The sequence below is a fragment of the Corvus kubaryi genome, unplaced genomic scaffold, assembly GCF_017639235.1.
Source record: "Corvus kubaryi isolate FWS band 111438036 unplaced genomic scaffold, C.kubaryi_AGA036_p1.0 133, whole genome shotgun sequence".
NCBI lineage: Eukaryota > Metazoa > Chordata > Aves > Passeriformes > Corvidae > Corvus > Corvus kubaryi.
This window is the reverse complement of record NW_024580667.1, coordinates 2,721,111-2,745,727: the sequence shown is the minus strand read 5'-3', so window position 1 is coordinate 2,745,727 and position 24,617 is coordinate 2,721,111. Positions and strand designations below refer to the sequence as shown.

General features: G+C 40.4%; 1 long non-coding RNA gene across 3 annotated transcripts in view; it reads right to left on the bottom strand.

Moving 5' to 3' along the window:
- LOC121667528 overlaps positions 1-24,617 on the bottom strand; it is a 77,895-nt gene that overhangs the window by 52,148 nt on the left and 1,130 nt on the right. For 2 of the 3 annotated variants that reach the window (XR_006017085.1, XR_006017087.1), the window contains exons 1-2: positions 24,298-24,611; positions 22,668-22,773 (exon numbers count right to left, since the gene is read on the bottom strand). This is a non-coding gene — a long non-coding RNA (uncharacterized LOC121667528). Of the gene's footprint in view, positions 1-22,667; positions 22,774-24,297; positions 24,612-24,617 lie in introns of those variants that run through there. The other variant, XR_006017086.1, reaches the window with a different exon arrangement.

Below are 24,617 nucleotides of genomic sequence, written 5' to 3'. Positions count from 1 at the left end.
TGTCTTTAAAGTTCACATGAACCAAATTATTTGTGTATAATTACACTTTTATTATTTTTAAAAGAACTCTTAATCTCCTTGACAAAAAAAAATAATCTTTTTTGTTTTAAAAAACAAAGAGACGGAGCCAAAATATGCAAGGTAGTGTGCTGGCATTCCACTTTTAAAAAATAAAAGCTAAGGATACTTTTCTAACAAAGCTTTCACAAATTATTCCTACTTTAATTAAATCCCTCTTTGCTGGAAACTAGCAAAATGCCATTAAGATCAGAAGACAGTTATTATCTTTCAGTCTTTTTCCTTTTGTATAATACATTATTACCTAAGTTTCAGCGATTCTTGCTGTGTTATCCACCTCTCCTTTAAAGAAAATACTCTGTAACCATAGCAATACTTTCCCACCCTGGTATTATTTCCCGCTGGTTTGTTCTAGGCTTTTGCACATAGCAACCACAGCAATCTTCGGTCCAAGCTGTCAACTTCTTCTTGGTAACTCTTAGCAAAATTGGTGGATCTGTAAACTACCAAATATGCAGCTTTATGTTTTCAAAACAAGAAATAACATTCTGAATAAATTGAGTATTTAAAATCACAACTCTACTTCGTATGGTATTTCTAGTGCCACAAATGTGAGGTTTTGATATTCTAGATGCTGTCTTCTAGTTTTTATCATTTTCTGCAGAGCAGTGCATCAATCCCTCCTTAGGCAAAAAGCAATAGGCAGCGTTGTGGTATCTCACAGTTAGTCACTGGTCTCACAACAGAACTTTAGGTTCAAACCTGCTCCATTTTTCACTGAAGTCATTCAGGGGAACACCAGATGTACCATCTACACCCCACCAGCTGGGCTTCAGGCTCACAAAGGCAGCACAGTTCTGCAAGGCCTGAGACATAAATGCTTTGAATCTGGCACCTAAGCACTCAGAATGTCACAGTACAGAGGGCAGATCTCAGCCACGTGCATAAATGTTTAACACTACACAAGCAAACCATGCTAGTGGGACTTACAGATGTAGGTGTTGGCAGAAGAAGGTGCATCAGAAGCACAGCAAGCCCAAGTCAAACAACCCCAAATTCCTTATATTATTTCACTACTCATCATGTAATGCCATTAAGGTTCTCAAGTCTGAGCAGACTACCAATGCTCTTCTTGATCTCCACTTTACTGTGGATTTTAACTGAAGAGAAGTAATTTTTTCCTCTACAGAAGTAACGGCACATGAGAGAAAAAAATTGCTAAAAAAAAACCCCTCTTAAAGCTAACTAATCTTGATTTTGTTCAACACCTTTTTAATAGTATTTTAAGTTGCTGCCTAATAAAGACAACAAAAGCACTAGTAAATTTTGAGGTTTTGCTACTAGTAGAGTTAGTTTTCATAAGCTGCATAGTAAGGTATGTAAGTCAGTGAATTGTGGTGAAGGTATGTAAGTAAGTAAAATAAGTTAGTGAACTGTGGTGAAGCAGCACAAAGTATGTTTGGGAACAACAGTGATTTAAAACATTGGTGTTTTACTGTGCATCCTCTCATCCCACTGGAGTTAACAGGGCTTTTGCCAATAACTTCTGTGTCAAAATCCTACCCCCACTCATTATTTGCTCCTGTGAATCACCCAGGGATATTCCCCTCAGATGTTCTCTGGAGGGGGAGTTCCAGAAGTGGAACTAGATATGCAAGACAACTTCACTTACAAATCACCTACTGAGAGAGGTGATTTTCTTCCATTGAAGAAAAAAACCCCATTTATCCCAGTCACAATGATAGAAACAACCAGAGGAAGCTGAATAGGTATCAAATACACATGTACATACATATATATATATGCACATACCCCCACACATTTATTTATATATATGTACAGCCCATATTTTATACATATATATACTCACTCCTCCCATATTTTTATGTATATATACACACATACATAAAACAGAAGGGAAATAAATCAAACAAAAAATCAAATGACCTAATATATTTGTAATATACAAGAAAAGTTACTCACTAAGCCAGTATCAGCTACCTAGATTGGTTTGGGGCTTTATTAGAGTCTAAAATGTTACAAAAGAAAACAATGGTGAAAAATAAATTTAATAGAACAATTATTCCAGGAGGGAGAGAAAAGACTACATATTACCCTACTGTTTTAAATGTTGTTGGGTTAAAGCATAGTCTTATTTATATTCTAATTTATGGATGCATCAGATGCATCAGACCCATGCACACAAAATTCCTCTACTACCATGACCCAAGCTGGGGCTACACACCAGAGAAATATACACTACCCAGACGGGCCAATACAGGAGTATAGGAACACATTCCTGATGAAAAAAATTAAATCTTTACACCATTGCTGCCTGTGGTTTTTTGTTTGTTCTGGTTTTTTTTTTTTTTTTGTCTTTTTGTAAAATGGAGTTACATCTTTATGCATGCAGAAGAACAAGGGCCCAGATTTGGAAATAGAAAGGAAACAAAGGTATATCAAAACTTTTCCAATAAGATCTAAAGAAAAGGACAAAAGAAAGTTTATATTTTGTTATTCTGGTACTGTGCCTAGCAGATACACATTTATGAGTAATTTCCATAAAATTTACTAAGATTTTTTTTTTAAAGAAAAAGATGGAAATTTGAAATTAAAGGTTCCTATGATTTAGCTATTTTCACTGAAAGATTAGCATAAATACAGAAAATAAACTAATTTTGTCACCAGAGCACTTCAAAATTAAGACTTAAAGCTAGCAAATTGCCCTATCACTGTACAGTAAAACACTACTTTGTAATTTATCAGCTGTTATGCTCAATTTGTAGAAGGATTTCCAGACAGAATCTTTCAACTGATGATCACAAATAAGAAAAGGAGACAACATTTTCTTTTTCCATAAATGAAGGTGGTAATAGTTTTATTAAATTCTAATTCAAATAACGTTATTTTAACATGTTGATCAAACGCATCATGAAATCCAAACATTACTTGCTTCATTTAGTTTTATGAGGGTACAATGGGAAATGCCATTCTCTCCAATCACAAGTTTTCTGAATGTACCCACTTCACTGGTCTCTTAACAACAAATGCAATTACATTTTACTGTAAAATAATCAAATATTCTCTTCCTTGCACATAAAAGCTATTTTGTTTTGGATGTACACACTTTGGTTAAATTTTCTCTTATCTTAAAGATGCAATTTTCTAGAAAGCACCATCCTCATTTAGAAAACTATGGCATTTTCTGACTCTTGATTTGATTTACAGAGAGACCTAAAGGAAATGGAATCACCGAGATTAATTTTAAATTTGAAATTATAACTCAATCCACAAAGCTAAAGAAAATGTACTTAAAAAAAAATCTATTATTATTTCCTATAAACTAATGAAGGATTTACAACATTTTAAATAACATTTTGCCAAGTTGCTCTTTCCCCCAGTCACAGGAAAAAAACTTTGAAAACTTTTTCAGGAATTAAATACAAAATGAAGTCAATATTTTTTCAGTGAAATTTCAGGTTAAAAGAACATGTCTTTTAATTTAATTTCTGTTTATAATGGTTCAGGTTGACATGACTTTAACAAGTCTTCAAAAATTTGCTTAATATTTTAGGTACATCTTGTGCCTCTTACATAGACAGGTCCTTGATTGCACTCCTTATTCCTTGCAAGAAGTTTACTTTTCTTGTTCTTATTTCATGTGTTTTGGAGACTTTTAATATTTATCCCTTCTTTTAAGAGGATAACCAAAGGTCTATCTTCTGGAAGCTGTGAAAGTCTTACCCTTAATGTTTTTGTGGTTCTGTTTGGTTTAGTGTTAACTAGCAAATAGTGTCTTTCTTTTAATTGTAAAGGCCTCATTACAGTGACCTTCCAGACACAATTTACATACTTCCCCATAATTAAAAATGAGCATTGTTTTAATGCTGGTCTACTTAAAGATGTTTGGTTTTTTCCCTTCCAGTTTTCTGAAGTCTCTGAACTCTCTTTCAGAAAACCTTCTGTAACTGGATCTCGTATAGGGACATCAAATGACCCGATATCCACTGGAAAAGTAAAGAAGTGTTAAAGGAATCAAAGCAAGAGCGAGGTCTGTGACAGACAGCAGGTATTTTGGGAAGTTAAAGAATATCCTTTGCTTATAAATCCATCACTTCAAAGAAAAAATTTTTCATTTTTATCCCATTCTTACTGGAAAAGTGTGAGCCAAACCTACAGATAAACTGGTTTTAAACTGCAACCCTGAATCTGAGCAGAAGGAAGAACACAGCCCTGTTTGGGACATACACATTAACCATTGTGGATGCAGAGCTCCTATTAGAATATATTATCACACAGTATCCAAGTTTATCAATGCTGGCCTCAATTCAAATATGCTGTTAGATGCCTTACTAAGTGCTTCACTAAACTGAGCCTTTAATGCTATTTAAAACTAACTTAATATAGAAAAGGGCTATAGATTAACTGACACATCTATTGCCTTTTTTGTTCCAATCACTTCTGTTTAAGTGCACCGCACTCTGGGGAACATAAAAACTTGGCAGGGGGGAGGAGGGGAACCTCAGCAAGTTATGTTTGACCTGGAATTGAAAATTCAAACACCAGACCATTCCAGACCTCAGGCTGTCTGATTCTTCCAGTCTCACGTAATCTATTCAATAGTTAAGCCTCACTCCCTATTACTCCTTAATAGTGGTTGTGCCTTTTATTGAATTCCTCAGAGCAAATCATCTAAAACTGGCTTTGAATGACCATGTGGCTCCTGGAGTTGATTTGGGAATCCAGAAAACAAGACACGTACCAGCATTTGAGCAGCTGGCCACAAAATGACAGCCTCAGGCAGGAACTCTGTGGTATAGGCAGCAATGCCAGAAACCAGCTCCCTCTCACACCACCTGACGCCTCAGCCAGGAGACCCTTCTCTGTCCTTGTCCAGTGCTTGTCAGTCACACTTTCCCACTCTTGTGACAAGGAGAGATTTAGAGATGAGATGTTCTCAGAGCACGGCACATGCACCATTAGTGGGATGTTGGCTACTTCAAAACAATAAATGAAGGCTGCCTGCAGAGCCCAGCACCTCCTCTGGACAAGGGTTCAAAGCAGGGAACCTCCTCCCTGTAGGGATTTTCAGCAAGTCCCAGAGGCTGCTGCTGCTGCCATGAGTAAGAGGGGAGTTGCACACAGAGGCAGGTGGCAGGAACCCCTGGGAAGAGAAGATTGCCAAGGGCAAATGTCTGTTACAGCTTTGTGCAAAAAAAACCATCTCAGGAATATCTGTGAACATCTCATTAACTGCCTATCCCTGACTGATCCCATAAACACCATCGTTTCACCACAGGTGTGTTCCTCCCAGAAACAAAAACAACCCCAAACCCAAAAAAAACTCCAACACTTACCGTATACTTAGATTTTGCTACATGACACAGCCATGTAAACAGAATTAAAGTAACACATGCAACCTTGATTTCAGCATTTCCCAGGCTGGGCTTCGTCACCTTAGCATGCCTTTAAAAGTGCATTGTGTACATGCAAAGTTTCCTCAAATTTAGGGGGCAGAAAAAAGCAATCAAACCAGGCAAATTCATTTTTTTCTTTTGTGTCAACCTATTGACAATTGGACACCTGAGAGACAGGGTGAGAGCACTGACACTCCGTGCTGTTGCTTGAGTCAACCAAGAAGTCAAAACCAGGCTCTATCACACTTTGCAGCAGCCCAGGCTAGGAGAGAAAGCAGAACCCAGAAATCTTGTGTTTCAGGCAGTGTTCTGGGAAGCAGCAGCACCCAAGCTCCCCATGGTTGTCCCTCACCCATTGCCATCTTGCCCTCATTACCAGTCTGACTTAAACTTCCCCTTTCCTGTGTTCACAGCAAGTCTAGCCCTGTTTCTTGCCTGTTGTGTGCTGCTTCTATCGACACATGAATCAGAACTGCTTCCCACCTCCATTCACCATCTTCCTCTGCTGCCTGGAGCTTTGGAGATTTGGTTTGCCTTATCCATCTGTCCCATCCTCCAACTGAATCAAATTAATGGGACATGAGGCTGCATTTGAGGTAAGATGTGCTAATACACAGAAGTATCCAAAATACACTGGTACACCCAGTACTTCTTCATGTTTTTCTACCTTTAAAGAGGATTAGCTCCCTTTATTTTTACCCTGTTTTCTGCCCCTCTGTCAATCAGAAGACATTGTCACAATCCATATTCCCCCAATATACAGCCTGGGGTTTGTTTTGAGGCAGAACAAAAGAAATAACTTCTTCCAAGTGGTGCACAGTGCAGTTCTGGAGTCAAGGCAATTAGGCCTAAAACTGACAAAAGAAAATGACTTCACATCCCAAATGAAGAGAGCAAATGGAACAAAATATAATGGAAGAATGACACAGCTGAAAACAAAACAAAGACGTGCCATATTTCATAACAATGCAGATGTTAAGATATTGAAAATATTTTTAGCATGTACCAGGGAACACAAAAAAGAAAAAAACCTATTGGGAATTAGAGTCCAGATCTACATTGTTCCCCTGTTTTCATGACGTTTACAATAGTATGATTCCCTCCCACCCGCCATGAATTTAAACAGCTCCAAAACAAGCTCTTCATTCTGCCAAAAAAACATCAACATGTTCATTAATTTTAAACGTATTCTAGTGAATTTTACCTGAAGCAACCCATTAAACTCTGTGCAGCTGTTTCTCTGCTTTCAGAAGCCTAAATTGTCTGTACATGGACCCCACCTTAGTCACAACCACGCTGGACCTTTCACACCCCAACTCCATTTTTAGTTTTGAGTTTAGTATTCTGTACACTTAAGTTCCAGAATCTCAAAGGAATGTAACTCAAAGGGCGTATCTTTCATTTCAAAGTCAATTTAACACCGCAGGAGTTGATCATGTACGCTCACTCCATTGTGTGTTATCATCCTTTTCCACTGCCCTCTCCTCTAGAAATTCAATTTTTCTTCAGCTGGGTAACCTACACATCCTTCAGCTGCTGAGAAAGGTAACTTCTCCTTTTCTTTTGCCCATGACCTGCCCTTCTGCAGACACCCAGATAAACCCTACAGAAAGAGGAAGAACCAGTGCAGAATGACAGAACTGCTGTGGTCCCCAGCCACAGCAGGTTACCCTGTGCCCTGCTTAGTGTCACTCTGGGCTGTCTCACCTGAACATCCCTGCATGACGGAGCTCTGCTGGGAATTTGTCCCTTCCCAGCTCCCAGTGACAAGACCAGTTTCTTGCTTTGCAACTCTGCTGCCTTTCTCCAAAGGGAAACAAATCACAAATGCAGCCTGTGTGGGGGTTCTGAATTCCCCCACCCATCCAAAAAATGGTTTTCTGGGGTAGGCAACTCAATGTCACAGGGGGACAGACAAGGGAGTCAGTTTTCTCACTATAACTCGAACCAGCGTTCATGGCCACCTCATAAACTGGACCAGCTGGGGAGCAAAAACTCCAGCCTCTCAAAGCTTCACACCCAAAGAGATGCCAAACCCCACGAGGTTATACCTCCTTTCTCGGCCTCAGGTACATCTCATGAGATGTACAACATCCTTCATTTGCACGTGAGGGCTCTGCACACAGCAGCAGAAACTCCCATGAGCAGAACACAGCCTATGCAAATCCCAGATGCCTTCTAAAAGCTTTTGACTTTCTGAACATTACACAACACAGTCTGAATCCTCATCTTCCCTCTGGGATGGGAAGTCAACGGCCAGGAATGGGTAATTATTGCCTGGATAATTCACTCCACTCGTAAGAGGCCTCAGTTATCCCCCAGGAACAACTCATGCATAGATGAGGAAGGGACCCACACAAACTGAATTATGCTGGTGGTGACAACCCATGTGCAGCCACAGTGTTTCCAGAGGAGAAATACAGAGAGTGACAACAGAGGGGCTGCAGGGAGAACAGCAGCAGTTAACAGGGTGATACCTCCAAGACCAGGGTCTGCACTGAAGAAGCCTTTGGATAACACCACATAAGGATTTCAACAGCTGAGCAGCTGTCTCGTTTGTATTGGAGAGGAATAGAGGATATGTTTTTATATTAAAAAAGTCTTCAGGCTGAAGCTCTACAGTGCTTCTTCTGGTAGCACACCTTGTTACAGGGCACCATCACATACCAGGAATTCTTAGTGGCCGCCAAAGCTGATCATTACTGAAACACATAAATGGACAAAAAAGGGCTTGTGCGAAGGCAGCCAAACAGCTCTGCGATGATCTTCACTGGTCAGTTGCCCAAAACAGATCAATAGTTCAACTTTATTCATGGAAAAGCCAACATTTCACTTCACATTGTCAGGAAAGAAATGCTGCTTGCTTCTCCCCTCCCAAATTTCTCCAGCAGCTCTGCTACAACTTCGAGGACATTGCACAGTTAAGAGTCCCCAGGACTTATTTATTTACCTGCCATTGCCACCATCCATGACACTGAGTCAGAGGGTCACACTAGCCTACTTATACAAGAGGAGCAGCTTTGGAAAGCCTGGTTTAGTCTGCCTGTCTTTAGCTAGAAACTATCAGACACAGGTTTCAGAAAGATCTGCCAAGAAATTAAAATCCAACGCGTCAGAAGGGCAGAAACAGATTGCAGAAGGGCAAGCTGAGAACAGGGGAGTTCCCAAGAGGTCCTAGAGTTTATTGAAGAAAAAAAAAAAGTCAAAATTTTCTAGTTTTTCCCTACGTAAGAGGAAAGTACAGTTTGACTTAATTGCAAAGCATAATGATAAGCCAGCATATATGTACATGACTCATTTTCAAATAATTACAAAATGCAAGGAGATAGAAAACAGTCCTAAACTGTGTTTTCTCTTACTCTTAAGACTCACACAGTAGAATCAGGTCTAAAGGAGTGTTACAAGACTCAGACACCCTATACAAACAGATTTATCTCCAGTCAGGCCTGGTATTTCCCCAAAATCCCATCTGCAGACACAAACTACACACAGTGAAGGCAAACTGCAATGCAAATACGAGTCCATACTCCTCTGAGAACACACAAAGTTGGTGCATGGCTGAAACCTGGGACCACAACCCCAACTGACACCGCTCTTGTGGAGGTGTAGGATCACTGAATAAATCACTTAACATGTGTCTGGCAGGCAGTGCTATGGAAAAGAAGGATTAGGGCAGTCCCCAGACACCCAACAGATATAAACTCACCAATCTTGCTCTTTCTCTGCATGGCAAGATCAATACTAGAATACACAGACACTGGAACTGCATGCAGAAGGTGCTAAATGAAAGTGGAAAAGAAATAGAAGAAGCCTCAGGTGATTTAAGGGATAAAACTGAAGTGTCTTCAAGTGAGACTTAAGGATTTAAGTCTGTATAAATTATCAGTAAGGATAATTTTTTTGAACAGAGTACCAGGCTAAGTGATGGATTCTCTGTCATCCCCTTAAGTTTTTGCAAGATATTGAACACAGCAGAATCATTGCAGAGTGTATTTCTGTGTCCTTTGGCGTGCAGGATATTTTAAAGGACAGCATGAGAATCTTTCTGGCCTTGAAAACAAAATTCTGAGGGCTGTGCTAAAGCTGAAGACTGAAATCTAAAGAAAATATTTAATGCTTTAAACAAATAATGTGTTTCTTATTTAAATAAAGCCACCTTCAGACACTAAGCATTATGAGTGGGGAAAGTACAAGCATTTACAAATGTCAAGTTAGTTTGACAGAAATTTTAAGAAATAATTTGATTTCTATGAAATATTTTCTGCTCATTCTCTAATTGGGGAAAATTCATGTGAATGTCAGTCTCGCCTCCTACCAATTATGACCAAAATATTGCCTTTTACTTCCCATCAGTGACACACCAAGTACTGGCATTTTTATTTCAAAATTTGTATGTGAGGACAAAGTTAACATATCAGTAAAAGGTTGTGGTTAGTTAGGTAAACTCCCCGTGGTAAATTTAGTTATTTCCTGATGTCACAACTTAGTAAGACAGGAAAGTCTTCTGCCAGTCGCTACCTTCTCAACACATGGCAACTCATTTCAAACCAAGAGGAGACACAAAAACCTCCCCTTTTGCAATAAAGTCATTAATCACTGTCTGCTAACTTTCTTTCCTGCTTTTGTGTCACTTTTTAAAGGAATTCCCCACATTCTTCTTCCAAACATAGATTTTAGGTATAGCATTAAGCAAGTTCTTATTAACATCAAATAAACAATTTAATTCTATGCCTCACAAGGCCATGGTTCTTTGCACATCTTCACATCCTTTTGTCACCCTCAATCCCCTCCCAGTAGGTGTAGAAAATGAAAACATAAAAAAATAAAATGAAAATACATGTAGAAATGTGGCAGCAAAAAAAATAAGTAAAGGAATAGCAGGGTCAAAAAGTGAAAATATTAAACCCACTCACATTAAAAACAGAAATGGAATTAAGTTAATTAATCATTCAGGTGTCATCAATGGGTTTCTATATGGATTACATGAGGTACAAGTAACAAATATTACAAATGTGAGTTTGGGATTTAGCTTTAAAATACACAAGTTATGCATTTGAGGCAAACTTTCCGAATGAGATTACACAGTGAGTATGATGGGAAAGAGAAAATAACGAATTAAGAGAAAGCAAAAGAATATACTGCAAAGGTTTCATCTGTTGTTTAGTGTCTTTCTGATTCTACAAAAAGCTACCTGAGAGCAGAGATGCCATTCACTTCCAGAGGTCCCAAAATCCATGCATTGTGAAGCATCATGGATATCCTCAGTAGCAAACATTAACTTTTCATTTAATACAGTCTGGAACCACTCAAAGGGACTAGGAGTAAAGCCTCTGAGGTCTCAAAGGCAGCTTTGTCTCCACAGAAGATTAATTTTTTTCCAGAATAAGAACAGAGATGGGGACATTGTACAAGAACTAAAATTCTTGAGTAGCAATTAATTCATTAGTGACAACTTGGTAACAGCACCACATAATATTTTAACCATGTATCAGCTTCAAAAATCTCTTCAACTCAGGCAAGATAAAAAGCAGAATTTTCTACATGGCAGAACAGGGCAGGTTTTACAGAACTATGATGAAAATTAATGACTGTATTATGAAGCAAATGATACCAGCCAGCCTCCAATTATTTGCAGTTCAACTATATGAGTGGCACCCTGAGAAAATTCCAGCTAAGCTGTTTGGACTCTGCACTTTCCGACAGCCACTAAAAGTGGAAACGCAACTCAAGCACTGCAACACTCGTAGGGTACATTTTCTATCAAGTGTACACAGTTTAAGCCAACCAGAATCTGTGACCTAACAAAAAGGTGTCACTCTCAACCATTCATCTTATTTTTCCTTTCCAGATACACCGAGCCACCAAGGGCAGGGAGATCCAGCTCTTCACCAGTGGCCATCAAATGCAGCCCTGCTGCAGCTGGAGGAGTCAGTGGCTTCCTCTGGAGGGCAATTCAGCAAAAAAGCCCAACTTGCAAACTCAGAATTGCCCTGGAAACCCCAATCATTTTCCATTAGCCAGGGAGGAAACACAGTCAGTGTTCCCTCTAGACTAAAGACAACCTTTGTGAATGCTCCACCAAAGTCATCAAAGATAATGCCCTTCAACTAACAGTCCAGCAGAAAATAATGCTGCCTAAAAGAGAGGCAGAGGGAGGGAAAGTCTCGCCTGACAAAGCAGAAGCATAAAACAGATTTATCAGAGTGGGAGGAAAAGGGTGATAATGAAGAACATTTCAGTAAGACCAGCTTGAGAGAGATTAACATTCAGTGTAAAAAAAAACCTAAAAAAAAAAAAAAAAAAAAAAAATCACAGTAAAGTGACTGCCTTGGGAGAGAAAAATGTGCTAGATCTTCAAGGCGCCATGCAGGCCACGTGTCTTTATCAGCAGAGCTGGTGGAAAACCCAAGTGACTAAATAGTAACTGCAATCAGCTTGTAAAGTAAGAGAAGCTTCTTCGTATGGGTCTTAGACTGAAACAGCATGGAGATGGCAAAGGTAAAAGAACATTTGAGACAACTGGAGCAGGCAACAAAACCATCTATGAACTTTAACACGAAGACAGAAGTATTTCTTTCCCCACATAACAAAGAAAAGACACAGCTGCCACTCAAGGAAAGTCCTGTGCTATTTCAGAAACACTGGGTCTGAGAGATGAAACTTTTTATCAGTTCTGATATGCTTCTGTATAAAATACCAAATTTGAGGGTTGAAGATCCACAACATTTTCAGAATAAAACATTCCCCAGTTCAAATGCGGACAATTAGATGAATATATTTCGACAGCATGACCACTGAAGAATAATAGGAAAATGACCTTCAGCAAGCAGGTAGCAGTCAAAATCCAGATGTAAAACTGGAACCATGTAACAAGACATTTGACAAAATGATTTTTAAACGGACTTTTTAATCATACCTCTTTAGTTATTCAGCCATTTTGTCTTTTGCCTGGCCTTGTTGTTTGTTTTTTTATTCCCTAAACCTTTTTATAAATTTTTGTCACAACCTCTGACTGCATTAAATGTAAAGAACCTGGTGGACATGAAATCTAGGCTCACATTCCCTTTTTCCACTGAACAATTTCAACTCTTATTGGTAACTACAAAATTCTTGCCTAAGTGCCACTGCTCACCAAGTTACTTAATGTCTGTTTTAGAACAGCTACCTGTATTTCTAAAACTTCATCTTTTACACTATACTGCTCCCCAAAAGCCTCACAACTAAGTTTGATTCAATTCTAACTACCTAAGAATTTTCCATCTACCCAGCTTTCTATCACCCCATAGGTTTGATCAGCTCCTCACTATGTTCCAAGACATCAACTAATGAGAAATAAAACACAAGGAAGTTTTTTTGGGACAAAACCTTCTTCTAACTTTAATCACTACAACAAAATAAAACTTGACGTAATTGTTGAACCAGCTATAAATCAGTAATTTATTTAAGTAATGCACCTGGCTTCAAATTCTTATGCGCTTTCTAAGTTTTGCTGAATGAACCGAGCTACAGCAGACTTCTTGGAAGGACTGCTACCTTCTGAAGGTTTCAAAAGCCATGACAAGCACTACTTCCACTCTCCTCCATTCCCCAGCCTCAGAAACACAGAGCAGTTCTATTTTAGGTTGAGATTTTCTAGGTCTGTCTATGGAGGAAATGGGGCAGGGAGGGATTTGGGTTTTTTTCCACAGACTTTGTGAAATAAATGATTCACAAGATATTTTTGCAAGAAATTAACAGAATCACAGAATTGTTTAGGCTGGAGAAGCCTTTAAGGTCATCAAGCACAACCATTAACCCAGCACTGCCAATCCACCACTCAGATCTAAGACCCCCATGTCTACATGTCTTTTAAACATCCCCAGGGACAGTGACTCCACCACTTCCCAGGGCAGCCCATTCCAATGTCTGACCACCCTTTCCATGACATTTTTTCCTAACATCCAACCTAAACCTCCCCTGGCACAACTTGAGGCCATTTCCTCTTGTTCTGTCACTTGCTACTTGGGAGAAGAGTCCAACCCCCACCTGCCTACAACCTGCTTTCAGGGAGTTGTAGAGAGTAGGTCCCCCTGACCCTCCTTTTCCTTTGGGAGTTAAAAGTTAAGAAACAAGGAGCTGATGAAGAAGAATGAGGAAACATTTCCCCAGAGCAGCTGCTGTGTCTGGATGCTGCAGCTCCCTGAAATTCCACAAACCATCCAAGAGAACCCCTCCCTACTCAAAAGCATCCTCACCACAGTCAACAAATTCTTACACCTTTACAGATTCCAAATTTAACAGGCAAATGCCCGCATGGGAAAGCATTTGAGAAAACAGAGTTTAAGAAGTTGTCAGTACTTGGCTGGTCTTTGTAAAGGATCGTATCAATGTTTATCTAGTGAGGCAAAATATGTTAAATTGAATAACCCTCTCAAGGCATTTGCCACCAGCAAGCTGACACAGCACACCACTACTTAGGGTAGCCCAGCTTGCTCTGACTGAGCAAGCAAAACAAAAACTTCTTTAAACTTCCTAAAATAACCCAGTCTGGGTCAATGGAGATAGCACTGTTATGTCTATGTGTTGGATATGCTGTTAAATATTCATTCCAATTAGAAATTATTTGTGCATGGGGTAAAGCAACCAGGGAGATTATGTTTACATGTGTCAGGAAGCACCAAATTTTAAAAACTCCACCCATAAATTTTGTGTCATTGGGTGATGGTTTGATGATTAAAGGTAAAACTGCTGTGAAGCGAAGAAAAAAACAAACATAAAACCAGAAAAGAAGGCATATCTAAAAGTTGAAAAAGCAAATTGGCAACTGTTTCAGTCTCTGAAATTAGAGGACCTGGAATTTCTGTGCATTCTCAGGAGCCAGCAGGATGCAAGGCTGCAGGAGGTGATGTCAGAAGTGGGTCTGTGCCTCGCCACTGGGCTCAAGAGAGACCTGATAAGCAGTTTCCTGGTTTGCTTTGGGCCCTGGCTTCCATTTTATCAAAGGTTTCGTAAGAGTTTACAACTTTCTTTGTGAGCAACACAGACTTCATACAACCAAAATCTGAATCAAAGGCAGCATGTGACTTTCATTTTTACTTTGGAATTATTATTATTTTCAATATAGAGTGCACAACCACCTCAATTATCAGGAACACTAAGAACCATCCAGATAAAAACTAACAAGTACAATCAACTGTTTGTAGGGCATTAGAGAATAATTACAGTGCCTGACACCCTTCCCCCCCAAAAAAAAGAGAAATACAGCAAGTGTAGTGGACAACAAAAAGGAAAATTTTAAAAAAAAGGTACGCATGCAGGAGCTTTATAATACTGAAATATACAACCTGTTTTCTCTGAGGATCTTATATTAGAAAAATAGAACTGAAACAGTTTCCAAATAACTGATTCCATAAAAAAAACCCCACACACCAGTGTCCACTTTCTAAGATAACACTGGAGTAAATAATTGCTTGGGAAATATACTATGGCTGGTGCATCCCCTTAACTACTTAAGACCATACACTATGGCTTAAAGTATGATTTTAAATAGGTATGGAAGTCTAACCCTCTGACTATGTTACTAGTGAAGTTCAGTTCCATAGTGCCTGGTAACAAATTATTTTTAGAGAAAAAATCAAACCTTACTGTCATCTGTGCTGACCCAAACCTCCTTTAACATCTGACTGCCAGTGGTTCACCTTCATTACCTGACTATATTAATTACCAGATAAAGAGAAAATCAAGATTTTTTTTTAATCCATTTTTTCCTTCATTATAATATTCCATTATAGAAAATTAAAATCAAGAAATTACTCTAAGAAGTCTGTTTTGCTATTGTTGAACAAATAGGAAAACTGAAGGCCATTCAAGGGAATCATCAAAATAACTGAGCTAATGACAGGACTGATTCTTCTCCCATTCTTGACAGAGATGAGTGTCTTAGGTGGGGTAAATAATTAACCCCTTCTTTGAAACAGGCTCTGTTGCCTTACTTTTTTAATTTACAAAAACTCTATATAATGTCTTTTTGCATGATTCTTCTTTTTATTTCAGTAAGATCTTTGATTTTACGTTTTTTTTTCCTAAACAGAAGAATATTTTAGTCTCATTTTTTTAATACAGCTCTTAGCTTAATAGGCAAGTACGGAAAACTTTATGGGACAATCTGAGCTTTAGTAGGAAACAGACACTTCTCCATGAAACCCTTAAAAATGGGTTTAGCTGGTATTGTCTTTTCATGTATTTTTATCTTAGTACCACTGGGAAAAACAAGTGACCTACTAAAACCTCTAGAAAAAACAGATCTGACAGTAACATATCGAATGGGTATATTCAAAGGCCAGCTTTGACTTAGGGAGGCCAGTCTGCTTTGTTTCCCTCGTCAGTCTTAGCCAGTGTGGACAGAGAAAACCTCCTCTACAGGGTAATTCAGAGTAGAAACCAGCTTGGGGTGCTCCTTATCACCCACTGGGGAAGCTGGTTTATTGTACCAATCCCAGGAACCCCAAGGAGACAAATATTCCCGAGTTAAACTTTGTGTCCCCTGCAACATCCATTCCTGTGACTCCTTGTAGGGTGCAGCACAGTGTTTGTGCTGATTCTGTACCTCGTGGTTAGCTGTGTTCACACCAAGATTTACCAGTGGGAGACTCTTCTTTAATTTCATTTGTTACTGGGTTGGAAGGCTCCACAATCTTGGTTTCATACCTTCTAAATACTTTTAATACTTAAGTGCCATTCTCATGTCTAATGGTCAAGTTCTTGCTTATTTTTAACAACCTGTTTTCTCCAAGTTCTTATTCAGTTCAAGTTAACATAGCTTTAGTCATTGTGCTTTAGTCATTGTGCATTTGGATAAGTAATGAACCTAGGGGTAACCTCACCATATTTATAGGAAAGGAGATTTCATCTTCCACATTCAAAACCTGTATTTTTCATTTTACTATATGGATAAGCATTCTATCCTGAAGCAAAATTTCCCAGCTGGTTTTTGCACGTAGGTTTTTAATTCAGTCCATCTGAGGATAAACTGCAAGGGGTAACAAATGTCCAACTTATTTTGAACAAGGGCAGAATTAAAGCTGAATATTGATACTTCAGAACAAAGAATCTTAACTCCCTTGTGTAGGCATTAAACTCCACATATCATAGAATCATAAAGGTTGGAAAAGACCTCCAAGGTCATGGAGTCCAACCTTTGACCAATCACCACCATATCAACTAAACCATAGCACTAAAATGTGCTATAATAAAGACTGGTACAGTCTTCAAAGAAAACAGAACTGTTTTTTCTTTGGGAAGTTATTGGGCCGAAGAAAAAATAAAATCTGTCCTTCTCAACATGTTTTCCTCCCCAATATTTCTGTTATGCATCTGGAGTGGCATATGGTCAGCATTTTCTGTAGGGGACTGCAATTTGTCTTCGTTTTACATATTAATAACCACATTCAGTCAGGCCAAAGATACAGCTATCCCCATATTGTGTCTTTAGCAAAGGCTGAGAGCTGAGGGCTGGGAAGAGCACCAGGACAAGAAAAGCTTACAGGGATGGACTTTGGGATCCCTTTGCAGCCTTCAGGGACTGGGCTCTGTGTCCTTCTAAGCAAGAGTTGATGCTTTTGCACTGACAGTCCACACCCAGATAATCCTGCAGTATAGTATGTGCAGTGGCTCACAGTTAAACTATGCACTATGAAAAAAATACCACCTCTTACTTCTTCTGAATCTGTCACTTGATAATTTTATTTGATCCCCTCTGGGTCTTGCACTACAAGAGACACTTAATGTCATTTTTTTCCATTACACTCCTATATAGATTTTTATCATTTTCATCTTTAGCTGTTTCTTTGCCAGGCTAAAGATTCTCAATCTATTTAATTGCTCTTTATCATCACTGCCACCCATTTCTAGTTCTGTTATCTCTCCTTTTTTCCCCCCTCATCCTTCCTTTAAACCCAGGGATCAGAACAGCACCCAGAGGTCAAGACAGAAGCACAGGCAGTTTATAAACTGGCACAGCAGACTTCTGCTCTGTGAGCAGAAATTTCTCTGAGAGAAAATTTTCCCTAATTTTTTTTTTTTTTGACCAGTCCCAAATACTTGATCAATGCCTGGATTTGATATGATAAACTCTCTACAACATTGCTTCTTTCTGTGCTAATAATGTCAATAATGGCAGGATTGTTCTCCTCCACATGCATTACTTCATAGCACCAGCAGTGAGCTTCATCCCCAGTTACTAAGCATCACAAGATCCCTCTTGGGTTCTTCATAACTGGCTTTCCTTTATGCTACTCTCATTAACTTAGAATCATTCTGCATTCTCCCTTCCAGATTACCAATGCATTATGGTGTTTAACTCAGCACAGATCCATGAGTAACTCTACTGGTGACCTCCATCCCCTCTGTTAAACAGGTCATTTATTCATCTTTTGGCCAACTATCAGTCTAGGACAAAAAAATTCCTCTTATGTCAGAGCAGTTTCATTTTGCTCAGCACCTTTGGCGAGTCGTTTTCACAAGACTCCCTGAAACCCCAGTGTACTGCATCAGCTAAATCACACTTACTCACAACCTCAACAGTGCCTTCAAAGAACTCCACCAGACCTGTGAGACTGTTCTGACTCTTTCCTGGTACATCAAATTATCCATGAATGCTTTAGTTTTCTTCTCCCCTGTATTTACCAGAAAACTGGCTGGTATGAACGCCAGTCATACTTGTCCTGTTATTTCACAGGCTTTCTGGAAGCCTTTTAAAAAGCTGGCATCACCTTTGGCACCCCCAGCTTCAATGCTACTGTGAACACGGTTATCTCATATGCCTTTAGCTACAGGTGCAATGTTCTTTGAGCTCTTTTAGAACTTAATTATCTATTGAACCACTGTCCTTCCCATTTCTGATGATTTTGAAAGAACTTATGATGAGCTTCTTTGCCTTTTACAAATCACATATCAGGCTTTAACTCGTTTTACTATACATTTCATGTTTATTTTGCACAAATTTCACCTTTTTAAAATTTTTGGACATGTTTTTGCGGAGTATCTTTCTGTTCCTTACCGCTTGCTCAACCATGCTAAATATTCCTTAGACCTTTTTTAGGGAGCCAGAGAAGCAGTTTTTAGGGAATATGCATTTTTTTCTGAGCCTCTCCACAATGGCTGCAAGCATCTTCTTCTCTTGACAGTTCCTCTTACCAGGCTGTCCATAGGAACTCTAATCAGTGTCCTGCTTGCTGTCTTCTCTACGGCAGACCTGGACTGTCAATAACTCACTGTAGAACTAAGCCATCAATCCCTCCATTTTATCTTCCAGTCTTCTAACATTTGCATAGAAACACTTCTATTTTGGTCTGCCTGCCTGTCCTTCTGTGCTCTTGTCTAAATAGGACCTAATTTTTCCAGCAGTTCTTCACTGTTTTCTACTTCTGTCCCATGTACTTCAGCCACTGTCACCTTGACCTGTGTGCCTTTCCTGCTTGTCCTCATACAGAACATTGGGGTTACACTGCAGACTGATGCTGCGTAGCTATTTATGCTAAACCTTTTATCTAGCAACTCATGTATTGTTTCCAGCACTGTTCTGGTAGCCTTTGTATCACCAGCACTTCTCCACCATGAAAAGAAAGCCTAGACTCCTTTTGCTGTAAGCCACCTTGGCACATAGCTGGAAAGGTACCATGTGCTCCCTTTCAGCACTGGTTGCACTCCACAGCAGGAGGTGTCCCTCCATCACCTGGAACCAACACCCTGCAATGACATTTTTAGAGCAAAGGGATACTTGGACATCACCTGAACTCAAGGTCTCATCTACAGGATGTAATTTCAGGGTCATTTCTCCTCTGCAGGATTTATGTCCTGCTGCATTACAACTTCTCATGGGACCCCAGTGGCAGCCTCCCTGGAGACAAAGGTGGGAATACCTGCCTGGAGATTGGCTTTTTGCATTTGCTAATTAGGAGATGTTTCCTTACACTTTGCATGTTGTGACTTTCACAAGAGTTCAGTTGCATTAATCTGCAATGAGCATCTTGCTTGCAGTGTCATAACTATCCCTTCGGTTTAACAGCTGCATTAATACCACTGAGGGCAAGTAAATGCTGGTTTTTTCCTAACTGGACATCTGATATCAGCCTCTAGCCTGAGAAGCCAAAGGGCCTAAGCTAAATGGCCTCAGACACACTCCTTGTGTTTTAGGTTTACTCTCATTGTATTCGATTGAAATTTTCACTTTGTGTCTCTCCCTCCAGAGACTTTGATTCAGACTATCCTCATCCCCCAGAAGACATTGGTTTTCTACTGGTTTTCTAAAAATCTAAAACCATTCCAGTGGTTTTCTAAAAATCCATCTTTAATACTGGACTAGTTGGTGCTTGGGAAAGTTTAAAGTACTCATTTATTTTGTGAAATGTTAATAACTTCCCTGCCTTCCATTCAGGATCTTTAATCCATTCCCCAGGTTCCCACAAACCATTTTCAAGACAATTCTATGCAAGTAACGAGGAGTGAGAAAGTTTAATTTTTCTTGTGTAACATGCTGGTATCATCAACAGACATTTCCCATAACTGCTGGGCAATCATGCTTTATAATCTAAGAGATCACAGCCACTCCATGATAGCATGAAAGGAGTGATTGTGCAAGCTCTTAAGCACTGCTTTCCCAAGACAACAGAACACATAACCAGCCACAACTTTTAGTTCAAAACAGAAGCACAGAACTGTTTTCTAAGATGCAGCCTCTTCTCCACTGTTGAGGGGAGCTGCACTTAACAAACACACCCTTCACCAAATCAAAGAGTATTCTACATAACCAAGACTTGCTGATTCAAAAGGGGACCTCACACATTTAGATTCCAAATTTAGGTTTCTTACTATGAGTTCTACTTTCAATTACATCAAGTCTGCTGCATTTTATTGCCTCTGATGTACACAGCTTTTGACACAAAAGAAGTCTTGAGAGCTTACACGCACGCACTGTCACTGCTGTATTTATAGGCAAGATGCTCAAACATTTGCATTTTATTGTAAGGGATAAATTGTGCCATACAGTAGAGAGAAATTCAATACTAACTGATTCACAAAACAGGCCTGATTTTTCAGTTGATAGAAAGTGGTTCTACTTCCCTTTCCACCACCAAATCTAATTTAAAGTAACCCAGTGTAGTGCAAATACATCAGATACTCAGTAATCTCCTGTAATGGCAGGGAAACTCATCACAAATTGCTGAATGTTATGAATCATCTTGTGAACACATAACTGCCATACACTGAAAAAGGAGCTTTAACAAGTGGTTTCATTCATTTATGTCAATACTTCATAATTAGCACAGAGAAGTGTCTGTAAATTGAACTCTTGAGCATCACACTGCTTAGTTACCATTTTTTTTTTAATTTCGTATTTTCAGCACTTGATGTAACGGAAGACCCCATTAAAATTTGTGCCAATGACAAATTACATTTTCATTTTCTCTTTTATATGTGTTAGCACAAGCTAATGAACTCAACTCAACAATGTTCAACAAAGCCATAAGCATATGCTGACCTGTACTACATAAACAGTTCAACTGACTTTATCAGGGATACTAATGTAAGTTTTTGATGGATATTTAACCCTGTTGCTCAATAACAGCTAATAATAAAAGAACTACTGGTCTACATGGAAATTAGTGCCGACGCTCACTCAGAAGTAACAGGTGACAAGAAAAACATGACAGCCAGATGCTTAGAAGAGCTCTCTGCTGCACAACGGCCTGAAGATCTAGATTTAGCCACCTTTTCATTTGTAATTGAAGAACTTTTAAAGCTTTGCAGGGTATTCTATCCAAGGCACACAGTATTTGGAAAGCTTTATGATGGCACCCAAAACCCCAAATCAGAGATCAGGGTCTTACTATTCCCCAGCAGAGACACAGGTTTACTACAGAGACCTTACAATTTCAGGGCTTGAGAGCCCACAAATCCATACCCAAACTATGGTTTCCTTGTTGGTACTTTAAGCACTGGGTGGAAGTAATTAATCATTTTTACTTGGATTCCATAATCTCAGGATGCCAAGCCACTATAATTTAACAGTTTAGTGGTGTCAGCTGGTTGGTTGAACCTACAGGGTGCACAGTCTTAGCCCATTTTAACAGCAAAATAAATCATTCTCTCTGCAACTTCCTTTGCAACTGGTCACAACTCAAAGCATGCCCAAGGCCAGTTCCTGTGGAGTGGCTGACATAAGGTGACTTAGTCATCTGTGGGGATTTGCAGTATAACCACATTCTCTCAGGAGCAACTGAAAGGTTTAGACAAACTGCTCTCTTAGACCAGAAAAGGAAGTGCAAGAGTATAAATATATCCATGATTGCAGTGATAATTCCACTTTGGCACTTCTTACCAGGATAACTTCCCACTCATCAGTTCTAAAAAATCCTCAAGCCCCAGCTCTGAGTTTGTCTCATCCTCCATGGCTTCCCAGGATCCCTGGAATACAGACCCATGGACTAATTTCCACAGGCTGTGCACACCAAGGTAAACACACAAGAAAAGCTTTGCCTTACTCTAATGTTGCTAATTAATGACCAAATAATTATTGAAATAATCCAGTATTTCCCTGTGCTTTGAAATAGGAGACCTGATCTTGAGCTCTTATTACATACTGCTTGTTTTTACCTTTATTTCTTAATTGAAAACAGCATTGTGTTGGATTTTTTAAATTTTACAAGATTTAACCCTTAACAAGCTATACATATCTCCACTGCAGTTATTTGAAGTGACATGTAATTCTTAATTACATCTTTGTAATTCTGCTATTTTCCTCACACTTTCAATCCTTCAGCGCTCATTAAAAAACATTACTGATAAGACATCCAAAACATCCAGACATGCAAACTCATCTCTTGCATCTAAAACTTCTCCTTTTCAAGGATATTCAGGCCTGTAACTGCTGCTAGGTTTATCAATATAAACTCTATTTATTTAAAGGGATTAAAAAAAAAAAAAAAGTCTTCAGGCAACTTACTGCTCCAATTCTTAATAGCTACAACAAACCATAAAAAGTAGGAAAATCCCACCTCTCCTTGCATACTGCCTTCAAAGTACTTTTGCTCCTTTTAGTAGTCAAATATAGATTTTTCCATTACATTTTGATTAGGCTCTTACTGTGAACACATTAAGTGATAATTGATCCAAAAATACTTATTGAGCCAGGAATATCAGAATACAGTAAATACTGGGAGCACCATAGGCAGCAGCATGAATCACTTCACATACCTGTGGTTTTCCAGGTTCCTGTGCTTAGTCATGAGTACACTCTTCATATTCTTGTACACAGAACACAATTTCTGCCAATTTTTGTTCTTGGTTTCTACACTGCCACCTGTAGTCATACGAGAGAAATTAGCCATATTTTATGCTGCAAATCCTATTAGCACAGTGTTTCAGCTCACTTGTTTTTCTATACAAACATTCTAAAGCATCCCCTTTCATAAAAGCTGCATTTAGATATTCAAACCAAGTTATTTACATTTTTCTCTTTAATACATTTGAGGGAAAAAAAAAACAACAAACCCAAACCACCAAACAATCCCAACTCAATTTAAACCAAGAGAACATTTAAAACTCTAAGACTCTTTGCAGATTTTTATTTTATCCTTCTTGCTTAGTGGACACATCATAACCTCGACAAAGCAAGGTGACTTCTGAAGCGGCAACGCAAAACCATCTGCCCCTAATTACTTGGTAAATACAAAAACCCCCAATTTGATTTGTTCTTCCGTCTGAAAAATGAACATAATTGTACAGAAACATAATTTCCATGCTCAGCTTAGTTACCTGATGTAGGCTATAAAGAAGTGTATACAATTAAAAATTGCCAGTATTTGGTAGATCATCTCATAGAACTAGCAGCGATCTTGAACTTTTTTATACAATGAAAACCACTCGATTTATTCCAGGCTTACTGCACTTTGAGCAATACGCCACAGATCCTGCCAAATTAACCGTTTACAACAAAATAAGACCTAAACACACAGTACCCAGAAGCCCTCACGTTAATCCTTCCCTGAAAATGTGAAAAAACCCACAGAAAATTCATGCCTTCCTGGAAAAACCAAAGCTTCTCGGTGTTCAGAACACGGGTTTCACCGAATAGCGAAGTTTCGGAGTACAAGCTCTGGGGGAAAACCTGGCTTTCGCACGCACATGCCTTCTCCTTCCAGTTAACAATTGCCCATACCATCCCTGGAAGCGGGCGCCCGAATGCTCCCACTACGCGTCTCCCTGGAAAAAGGCTCCGGAGTCAGGAGCGGGCAGAAACAAACTCGGGTCCCCGCGCCCCGGGCGGCTTCGGGCACCCGCACCTCTGCGCTGCCCTACGGCAGCGGCACCGCAGCCGCCACCAGAAACCTCACACTGGAACAGAAACCGAAATCAAACGCGATTTCCAAGAACAAGTTGGTCTTAGAAAAAAAAAAAAAAACAAAAAACCCGAAGATGATATAATAAAGAAATAAAATTTCCGAGCGCCGGCGAGGCTGCCCACGTCCCGAAGCAGCACACGTCCAGGCAACCCTCTCGCCTTCCCACAGGCGCCGGCCACTCCCGGACAGGAGAGGCTCCCCCGGCCGCGGGAGCCCCCCGGGACGCGGCCACCATCCCAGCCCGGCTGCGGCCGCTCAGGTGCGCCGGGCACCGCCCCGCTGCCCGCGGCCCCCGCCGCCGCCTCCCCCGGCAGCCGCGGCACCCCGAGCCATCCCTCAGCCCCGCGGAGCCCCTCGCACTCACGGCCCCCAAGCCGCCCCCCACCCCAGCCGCACACCGGCGGCGGTGGCTCCGCCGGGACGGAGCCTGGGCAGGGGATCACCGCTACAGCCGCGGCGGGGAGCGGGCGCTGCCCACCCACCTGCGCTGGCCGGGCCGGTGCCGCAGGATGAGGCGGCGGCTCCTCCTCGCCAGCGCGGCTCGCTCGCTCCGTGCCGCTGCCTCCGCGCAGCCGAGGGGAGCCGCGCGTCCCGGGTGCCGCCGCGCCGCCCGCCCGGGATTCCTGCGGGAGGGCGGGCGGGAGCGAGGGAGGCGGCTCATCGCTGGGCACAGCCTCCCGCTCCCTCCGCCGGCTTATCCTGCCTCTATCCCTTCCAGGCACGTTCTGCCGCACGGCACCCGGACGGACCCGCAGCGCGCACCTCCGGCCCCTTCCCTTTTTATCGCGGGGCCGGGGCTCCC